Here is a 7,370-nt window from a genome sequence, read left to right as displayed (position 1 = left end):
CAACAGTCTTAGGAGGAACTAGAGAGAACCAGGCAGCCCCTAGGCCATATTCCTGTGATCAGAAACAACAGGGCCCAGAACCTTCCACCCAGCATGTGAAAACCACTGACATCTTTTGAATACTAATTTTCCATATTTCTGGATTTTAAAACTGAGTTTTAAGAGAGGGAGAGAGAAAGAACCTAACCTAAGTGTCAATTTTATCTAGCACACAAACTCCAAATATAATCAAAATAGACCTCCTAGCCTCAGGCTTCAAGACACTAAATCTTGCCCTGTCTTGCCCCCTTAATTAAAAAACAAAACAAAACAAAGAAGTCACCAGATATGGAAAGGCCCTCAGGTTGTCTTTACTGGCTGCAGAATATGCCAAATTCTTGGTGCAGGCCCCAGGGGGGTGATGACACCCACTTAGGTGCGGATTGTCTCAAGCAGTGCTGGGAAGCCTTTGGCACCCACCCTTCGGCCTTTCTCCAGCTCCAGGTCCCTCAGGACTTAGAGGGTCCCAACCCACTCTCTATGGCACAAGTCAGAGCGCACCTGAAACGGGGCCGCGGGGGTCACCTGAGACCCCACCGCCCGGTGCTCTCCCCATCTGGATGCCAAGCACAGCTGGTTCCTCCCGGGCTCCATGCCCAGCTCAGCCGGCGGCCATGCACAGGGCCTGCAGCGGAACTGGAGCCGAATGCTGACTTCTACCAACCTGCCCTGTGCCCTCGACCCCTTGCGCATCCCTGTTCCTTGTCCCCAGCCCAATACAGAGAGGAGGATGGAAGGGGGCTGACCTGGAAGTGCGGGGCGGGGTATGCTTCTGCTAGCCCTCTCTTCCCTCCCGCCTGGCTTCCCATGCTCTTCCCTGACACTGCACTGTAGCATGGGACTCCAGCAGACACATACCCCAGAGTCTCCGCGAAGAGGCAAAGAGCTAGAGCCAGATGACTGGGAGTGGCAGGAAGTAGAGCTCCAAAGCGCCCCAGGCTTCTTATCCTGGATGGGGCGGGGACCAGGGACGTTAGCCAGGGAACCTCCCCGAGCCAGGGGAACCTCCCAGCTCCAGGCCGCACCTCTGCAGGCCAGGAACTGGCACCCACAGGCAGCTGAAGGGAAACGCCCAGAGGTGCAGCCAGGCGTAACACTTGGACTTGGAGTTGGAGTTGGGCCCCCACTGGGGATCGAGGCCGCCCCCTGCAGGGGCCGCAGTCTATTCTGGGCCTCCTTTTAGCTTTGACTTGGTTCTCTAGGCCACCAAGGGGACGCCTCCAAGGGCCTGTGCTCTGGGTGTTCTCAGTCCAAGTCTTGCACCTTCAGGTCATTGTGTCTCCAAGAACATGCATTACTGCCTGCCCGACCAGAGGAGTGCGGATTCCTGGTACATGGCTTCCTGTTGGCTCCTACAAAAGAGATATTAAAAATGGGCAAAGCCTGACCGGTTTTACTGTTTACAAAGACCCCAGCACTCCCTAGCCAGCTTGGATTGCATCATGGCACTGTTATTCCTAATAAGGATTCACATCTTGGAGCAACAAAGCCAAATTCACCAACTCTTGAGTTAGGACCAGGAAAGTTGAATTAGAGGGCAACTCCAGCCAGCATTGCAGGGAGTCTTAATGGAGTCCTGCTTGGGATCAGAAAAATTAGTCTGTACACGTCTACATTGGAATACACTCTCTGCGGAAGTCACATGCTTCCCAAGTTACAGTGCTTAGCCCACCTCCCTACCCCTCAACCAAGTGATTCAGACTCACAGGGACCTTGGATATGGATTCTGAGGCTCTAAATCTTTATGGGAGCAGGAAGTCTTATCTTTATCCCATTGAGTGGTTGGTGGGTTTGAACTGCTGACCTGATGCTTAGCACTCCAGTGCTTATTCTACAGTGTCACCAGGGCTTCTTTCACTCCTGTAATCATGACTCAATTCACAAGAAAACCTGTGAGAATAACAATCAGCTAAGACAGGGAGTAGCATTTGTGATGCATCTCCTGGGATGACTGATGGACCCTCCAAGCAGAGCTGTCTCTCTGCTGCACACAATGTGTGTGTCCCTGAGCAAGACAGAAAGCTTTAAACATTCCACAGAAGCTGAGGCAAGGACCAAAGTAAACACGGAGTTAGTCTCACTACAAACCTGGAGGAGGTTAGCTTAATGCGGGATACTAGTATGTTGTAGCATGACTGTAAATTCAATAGGAACATTCACCTCCTTTAAACCGCTGATTCATACAAGGGTCAGCTGGGATGGGGTGTTATTTAAGACCCTGGCAGACCTGTCTCCAGAGGATCATGGCTAAAGGTATAAATGCTATCATTTCCCACCACTTAGATCTTCTCTATTGCCCCCTTTCCTTATTCCTCCCAATTAGTGCTCAATCATTAAATATATCCTTTGTGCTAATTCCCTGTTGGAGACATGATGGTATCATTAGAAGGCTACAGGGGGCGCGGGGGCGGGGGTCAGGGTGTCCTGGGGTGGGGGGGGTCCACACTGTACCAGATGACACTCAGAAGCGATGACACCAAGATGGCAGTCTATACAATTTTTGTGCAGTGTTTCAGCAGAAATTTATTCTTTTTTCCTAGCAACAAAACCCTTTTTCAAAAGGGTTAGTCAGTATACCTACAAGACTAAAACTCTATACTGATTGATTTTGTGACCCTTCTGGTCCAAGCTGTTGTTATTACTAAATTCTGATGAGTCTTTGAATCCACCTGTGCTGGTGTTTCTGTTGTTGGCGGTGTTTTTATAGCTGCAGATTTTCTCAAATATTCTGGTGTTTAGCTCAAATATTGTAGTAAATAACATTTGTGAACCTATATAAGTAGCTTTTCTAAGAATGATGTAATTTTAAAAAAAGCAAAAAACAAAAATGGCTTCTACTTGTTTACTAATAATGTTGTAGCTACTGTTGTAATCCAATGTAGAAAAATTTTACAAACTAAAATTTTTCAACTTACATTGTAAGTATTCATTTAAGCTAAGAAATACTACATTTAAGCAATATACAACCATATTTAGCACATATTTTTGTTATTGTTGAGTGCCATCAAGTCTGTTTCAACTCATAGCAACCCTATACACAACAGAAAAAAATACTGCCCAATCCCACACCATCCTTACAACTGTTGCTATGTTTGAGCCCATTTCTTCTGCCACTGGGTCAACCCATCTCATTGATGGGCTTCCTCTTTTTCACTGACCCTCCACTTCGCCCAGTAGGATGTCCTTCTCCAGGGACTAGTCCTTCCTGATCACATGTCTGAAGTATGAGAGACTACGTCTTGCCATCCTGACTTCTAAGGAGCATTCAGCCTGTACTTCTTCCCACGCAGGCATGTGTTATTCTGTTATTAAAGTTGATGGTGAACATTAGGATTCTGTATGGTCTGCACAAGAGGAGGTCCATGGGACTGTGTCTGTCACTGTGAGTTACTACACATTGGGTGACATAAATCCGATAGATTGTCATTGGCAGAGACCCCCTGGGGTGGGGACCAGAGAGAGACTGGGACGAATCTATGAAGCCATGGGTCTCATTCCTTAGTTTTCATTGAGGATTCTCAGTGTTGGGGGCCCTCATGCACAAATGTAAGTTGAGTTTGTGGGTCTTTAAGCTATAGTCAGTACCAAGGTGATGGTTGGGACTGAAGCCAACAGTCTGACAAGGAGGAGAATTGGTGTCACTGTCAGACAACATGAAGAGTAGATGGTGTCGGTGGTGGTGTGCCGTGGAGTTGGTTCTGACTCATAGGCGACCCTGTATGAGGCTGTGAATTTTTACAGGAGCAGAAAGCCTCATCTTTCTTCCGCAGAACTGCTGATAGTTTTGAACTGTTGGCCTTGAGATTTGCAAGCCAATTTAAAGGGTCCATTTGCAGAGAACTTCGGAATACTTGATGATTCATTGCTGTCTAATGCTCGAAAAATTCACTTCAAATGCAGTAATGTCAACAAAAAGATCTAACTCCAAAGAAAGGCTCATCTTTTCTGTTGCTGATCCAAGCAGATGTTTCCACTCAGTAATAACACACATTCCTTACCCAAATGTCTGTGGATGGAGATGGGCTTGATTTCTGTTTTAAAGGTTTTTGGTGCAACATGGAAATTAAAAGTAAAAAGATACATTCCAGTATTTACAAAGTAGTCTGAATTTACAATCAATAAATTAGAAATAAAGATTTACTAGGGATCTTAGTCATGGATACTAAATACAAGAAATATTACTAGGATTATTACAAGTAAATATTTTGCTCTGCTGTGATTTTACTTTTTAAAAAAATCCCCCTTTCAAATGTTGAAAATAATAGAACGACAAAGCCATTCAAAAAGAATGCCGCAACCTGTAGCTGGCTTATTAACAAAATTTGATTCTGATATTTGAGCATACATTCTATCAAATCAAAGAATAATTAATAATAACACACTACAAACATATTGCATTTTATTGCTATTTCAACTCTCATAAAAGAAGAAAGTTCATTCGTCTCAAAAGCTGAGATAATTTTACTGTGACATTTTTGTGATGCAGTACTTTTGTTCAGCGTGTGAAATTTTCAGTATTGTATGGATTGACTGACTCAGAAAACTTGAAGAGTGTTTCTACCACAATGTCAAAGGTAGAGATGGATTTGTATAGCTTTAACCATATACCATGCGGTGAATTACTAACTTAATTAGCCTCTTCTAGCCATCTTTGTGGGGTCCTGGTATGGCACTGTGGTTAATGCACTGGACTGCAAAGTCGGTTTGAACTGCGAGGTCAGTGGTTCAAGCTCACCAGCAGCTCCTTGGAAACCCTATACAGGGAGGAGGCAGGGCTTCCTGGCAGATAGAGTAGAGGTGCCCTGAAGATCTCCGTCAGCAACACCACAGACTACCACATGAAGCGGGTTCAGGGTAGAGCTCCAAAACTCTGAACAACATAGGTAGGAATATTTTTAAAGTTTGAAGGCTTACAGCTAGTGGAACTTGTAGCTGAAGTAAGAAATCTTGGACTTTATAATCTGTCTGGCTCAGTGGCCCAGAGCCAACAACTTGGATGAGACCAAACAGCAAGACCAAGCCGGGGAGCAAGCAGATCCACCACGGAATAACGCCACGGGAAACCCGGAGCAAAGATGGACAATATACTTACTGGGTTTGCTTTGTTCTGATATTTTTCCCTCTTTCTTTTGGTATCTATTCATTAGCCCCTCACTGTCTGCACACCTATATTCTGGTGTCTAGAGGGAGTGCCTGAGCAAGTGGACACCCCACACCCCCAGCACTGATGAGTTGTTCTGCCATGCATGCACACAGATACTCTCAGCATATAAAGGGTCAGGCAGCTCAAAATGACCACAGCCAGCCCTGAACTGTTTATTACTGAGGAAAAGACCAGAACAGGGGGTGTGGAGAAGGAGAGAGTTTAAAAACAAAACAGGCCAAAAATTAAATCCTGAGGTACAGAATAACAACCAACAGTGGCATCCTGAAATTTATCAGATGGCCTTGAAGGCAAGAAGCTGAAAGAAGATAGTAAAGTCATCCTCATATTAGGCTATAGTTTTTTTTTCCTCCTTCTCTCTCTCCTCTCCTTTTTCTGTGATTATAGACTACAGTATCAAATCTGTTTTTTTTGTTTTGTTATGTTTTGTTGCCCCTTGCTTTTTCACTGTTGCTGATTTTTATTTGTTGTTGTTCTGTTTTCCCCCTTTTACCTATAGGGGGCTCTTTCTCTCCCTATACTACCCAAGCAGGGACAGCAATTGCTGCATGTAGTTAAGATACAACACACATTATAAAGCCCCACAATCCAGGCAAGAACCAATACCAACTACCACACACCAGGGAGGCAGACAACACCTGCAAAAGTTACTTTGAGTTAAGCAATAAGAAGAGTGAAAAGGGAAACCTACATCCTGATTACATCTACCTGAAGGCAATCAGAAACTGTAAAAATACCAAAATACGCACTCAATTAAGTATTAAGGCCACAGCTAAACTTGTCCAAGAAGAAAAACAGATGACCATATCAGCACATGTCCAGAAACAAGATACAATGTCTAAGACAAATGACCTAGAGGTAGGCTTGGACTACATTCCGGAAGGAGGGCAGGACTAGGAAATTCCTGAGAAGGATTTCAGTAAAATGATTATAAAATGTTTGGAAACACTTTACAACGGAGTTCCGAAAAATAAGGAAGAAGTCAGGAAAGCGCTACAGGAACAATCAAATAAGATAGATACAGCATTGGAAACAATTCAAAACCTACAGAAGAGGTTCAAATTATTAATAATAGAATATCAGGTTTAGCTAATACACTGAAAGGACAAAGGAGTAGAATTGAAGAGATGGAAGGCAGAACTAGTGAACTGGAGAACAAATCTCTCAACACCACTAAGATAGAAGAACAAACAGAAAAAAGGATTAAGAAATCCAAAGAAGGTCTAAGATTCATGTTGGACAACATGAAGAGGAATAACTTAAGAATTATCAGCATTCTGGAACAAGAAGAATCACACAAGTCCACAGAAGAGAAAGTTAAGGAGCTTCTGGAAGAAAATTTCTCTAATATCCTGGAAAAGCAAAAAGATAAACAATCAAGAAGCCCAATGAAATCCAGGAAGGATAGACCCCAAAAGAAAATCACCAATACATATCATAGTCAAGCTCTCCAAAATCAAAGATAAGGAGAGAATCCTATAAGCAGCTTGGGAAAAGAGAAGCATTACGTACAAAGGCAAGCAAACCAGATTAAGCTTGGATCTCTCAGCAGAAACCATGCAGGCAAGAAGGCAATGGGGAGACATATATAAAACCCTGAAAGGAAACTCTATACAGGGTTGCTATGGATCAGAGTTGACTACACAGTGCTTAACAACCACAACAAGTCATCTTTGTAACTTCCACTAAATGACTGGGTTATTGTTACTAAGTGCCGTCGAGTCAGTTCTGACTCACAGCGACCCTGTATAGGGTTTCATAGGAGCAGCTGGTGGTTTGAACTGCCAACCTTGTTACTCAAACTTACACTTGCGGTCCAGTGCTTATCCTACAGTGCCACACCATAACTCCAATAATGACTGGGTAAGACTATGTGAACATGAGGAGGTGCTTGGGCCAACCAAGGAGATTGGAAGGAGGGAAGGCAGGCTGGAAATAGAATTCAGTCACATGGCCAATGAGTCAATCAATCACGCTTACATAATGACTCCCTAATAAAAACGGAATAAGAAGCCAGGGTTGTGAAGTCCACTGAAGCACAGGAGAAGTAAATGTCTTTAGGATGTGGACACTCCACATTTAAGGTCATCCCAGACACTGCCCTATGCATCTCTTTTATTGGCTAGTCTGATTTATATCCTTTTAACCAAAATAACTATAATCATAA

At 43.9% G+C, this 7,370-nt stretch overlaps 1 protein-coding gene across 1 annotated transcript in view; it reads right to left on the bottom strand.

The window, feature by feature from the left end:
* The window catches only part of LOC102840501 (serpin B6-like), an 18,415-nt gene extending 14,659 nt beyond the window's left edge, over positions 1 to 3,756 (bottom strand). Inside the window, exon 1 of the mRNA XM_006870557.1 lies at positions 3,743 to 3,756. The gene's annotated coding sequence lies outside the window, so the exon portion shown is untranslated. The remainder of the gene's footprint in view (positions 1 to 3,742) is intronic.
* Between the last annotated feature and the right edge of the window lie 3,614 nt (positions 3,757 to 7,370).

The sequence above is a fragment of the Chrysochloris asiatica genome, unplaced genomic scaffold (assembly GCF_000296735.1).
Source record: "Chrysochloris asiatica unplaced genomic scaffold, ChrAsi1.0 scaffold00144, whole genome shotgun sequence".
NCBI classification, from domain to species: domain Eukaryota; kingdom Metazoa; phylum Chordata; class Mammalia; order Afrosoricida; family Chrysochloridae; genus Chrysochloris; species Chrysochloris asiatica.
This window is presented reverse-complemented; position numbering and strand designations above follow the sequence as displayed.